Source organism: Pagrus pagrus, assembly GCF_965226575.1.
Source record: "Pagrus pagrus genome assembly, contig: HAP1_SCAFFOLD_556, whole genome shotgun sequence".
Classification (NCBI taxonomy): domain Eukaryota; kingdom Metazoa; phylum Chordata; class Actinopteri; order Spariformes; family Sparidae; genus Pagrus; species Pagrus pagrus.
Window position 1 is genome coordinate 164 of NW_028174914.1, and position 2,837 is coordinate 3,000.

At 50.3% G+C, this 2,837-nt stretch overlaps 1 long non-coding RNA gene across 1 annotated transcript; it reads right to left on the reverse strand.

The window, feature by feature from the left end:
- Positions 1 to 318: 318 nt before the first annotated feature.
- Positions 319 to 2,789, reverse strand: LOC311254075. Its single transcript, XR_014622185.1, has 3 exons — positions 1,740 to 2,789; positions 730 to 827; positions 319 to 447 (listed from the first exon to the last, which is right to left on the reverse strand). It is a non-coding gene; the product is annotated as an uncharacterized lncRNA (long non-coding RNA).
- Positions 2,790 to 2,837: the final 48 nt, after the last annotated feature.

The following is a 2,837-nucleotide window of genomic DNA, read 5'->3' on the forward strand; positions in this document are numbered from 1 at the left end:
AGGAGGAGGAGGAGGAGGAGGAGGAGAGAAGAAGAGGAGAGAGGAGGAGAGAGGAGGAGGAGAGGAGGAGGAGAGGAAGAAAAGAAAGGAGGAGGAGGAGGAGGAGAGAAGAAGAGGAGAGGAGGAGAGAGGAAGAAAAGAAAGGAGGAAGAGGAGGAGGAGAGAAGAAGAAGAGAGAGGAGGAGGAGGAGGAGGAGGAGAGAGGAAGAAAAGAAAGGAGGAGGAGGAGGAGGAGGAGGGGAAGAAAAGAAAGGAGGAAGAGGAGGAGGAGAGAAGAAGAAGAGAAAGGAGGAGGAGGAGGAGGAGGAGGAGGAGGAGGACGTACCGTCTGGAGCTTCACTCAGAGCTTTGCCGGTCATCTCTCGCTCCCCCACCAGCCAGACGTATCCTGACCCGGTCATGTTGAGCTGACGAGCAGCTTTATACACAGCAGCAGCTTCATCCTCACTGCAGACACAAACACAGCAGGTCAACAGGTAACACGAGGCTGTATGTGACATCACACACCTGATACACCTGATGCACCAAAGTAACCTCCGTCTGGAGGAATAAACACCTGGAGTCTCATCAGGTTCTGATCCGGAGCCGTTCACAGAGCTCAGAGTTACTTTGTAACTTGTGGGGTTAAAAAGGTGAATTATCTTCACTGCTGTTGATCAACCCGACTGCAGCAGTGACCCGGAGGTGACCTCCAGGTTCTGTTCTGTTGACTGCTGACTGAGTACACACCTGGCAGAGAGGATGATGACCCGGGCCTCCAGGTCTTTGGCCTCCAGCAGCAGAGACGTCAGGTTGGTGTCCTGACTGAACAGCAGCACCTTCTCCGCCTGGACGACCACGGCGCGGCGCCACAGGTCACGTCGGAGGACATCGAGAAACACGGCAGAACAGAACACCACAGGACACATCATAGGACACGAATCATTAGCTCTGAACCGTCAGTCGCCTCCCCCTCCACCCCCACACCTTGACCCCAGCCTCGACCATGCGCCCTCTCACCCACGCTGCCACGGGAGGAGGGGGCGGGGCCAAAAGATGGACACAAAAAGTGTTCAAGGTCTGCTGAACTGAAAGAAAACTCAAAGTCGAAGCTCTAAAGAAGGAGGGGCAAAACGCTGTGCGTGGTGTGGTGGCACATGCAAACTGAGGCGCGTTCAAGACTCCAACCAACCAACCAATCAGGGACGTGCATGTTAGAGAGCGCTGATGCAACCGCAAATTAAAAAAAGATTCGAGTGGAGAGGAGGAGGAAGAGGAGGAGGAAGAGGAGGAGGAGGAGGAGGAGAACGTGGTTCATATCCCAACAAAAACAGAAAAGGAGGATCCTGGTGGGTGGTGCTCCTCCACCTGCAGACAGAGCCAAGCCTCCGCCTGGCTGCATGCAACCCGTCACATGGAGGAGAAGACTCAGGGGGGAGGAGGAGGGGGGGGAGGGGGAAGAGGGAGGAGGAGGATGATGAAGAGGGGGAGGAGGGGGAGGAGGAAGAGGGGGGGAGGGGGAGGAGGAGGAGGAGGGGAGGAGGAGGAGGAGGGAGGGCGTCTCTCCTGCGAGTGTGAACCCATTCTCATGACAACTCAAAAGACAGAAGGAGATGGTGGAGAGACGAGCCACCAGGATAACAGTCTATCTCTGGAGCCGGCTGGTTCTGGGTGGGCGGGGCTGACTGTGCTTGGCTACTACTGGGCGAGCTCACAGATTGGTTGGGCGGCGTGCATCATGTGACCATGCAAGTTTATACCTTAGGTGTTCTCCTGAAGTCAAAGTTCTGTTGGTCGAGGTTTTCATAGTTCCTGTTTTTAGTCTGATGATAATGTCACAGAGAAAATATGCAGACACAGAAGATTATAGACAGTCAGAGCATCAACACGTTCTGCAGGCAGAGGCTGGAGGGACAGACACGTCTCAGCTGCCTGTCCTCCTGTTTGTCTGTCCTCGTGTCTGTCTGTCTGTCTGTCCACCTGTCTGTCTTTGCTACAGACTCTTGTTTTTACGTCTCGTTGTCACAGAATCCTGACGACAGCTGACTTTGATAAATGTGGATTTTATTTATATTTTAGTCTTAATGAATTCAACCAGACGTCTGTCCAACGTCTGTCCAACACCTGTCCAATGTCTTCAGGTTGACGTCAGGCTAAAGTTACGTTCTGATGGAAACCAGATTTAGTTTTTTCTAACGTTGGTGATGATGAATAGATTTTTGACTTCCAGCTGAAATGTGAAGTCACGTTACAAACAAACACGATTGTGACGTCTCTGCTCTGTCTGTCCTCTCACTGGTGACCTGTTTCCACTGGAATCATTTCAACAGGAACTTTGAGCAACATTTTTCAGGAGTGTATTTTAAGAAATAAAAAAACTTCATCAGGGATTACTTTCAATAATAGTTACTATAATTATGAGCTGTAGCGTTTCATCTGTAAAGAGTCTGAGCACCTCGTGACTCCTTTCAGCTGCAGCAGATCATGTTGAACAATCAGCCGTGTCTTAAAACCAGAAATTGAAATAATCAAAAGCAGGAAGACGACAATAATCTGATCGACTTGATTTACAACATTAACTGAAGAAGATTCCAGTGAGCTGATCACAGTCAGACGCTGAGAGACAAACAGTGGATGAGCACAGCTGCTGCTGATGACACTGACGGTGACCTCACAGTTATATTTAGTCTGAGATAATGAAACACCTCCAACCTGCCGACAACAAGCCGCTTTATTTTTAGAGCAGACGAGAACAAAGAACCAAACAATCTGTTTGAAAAGGATTCAGGAAACTGTCAAAACTCGTTATCCTGGTTAGCACAAACACTTCAGACTCATTCAGAGCTGAAGGTGTTTGT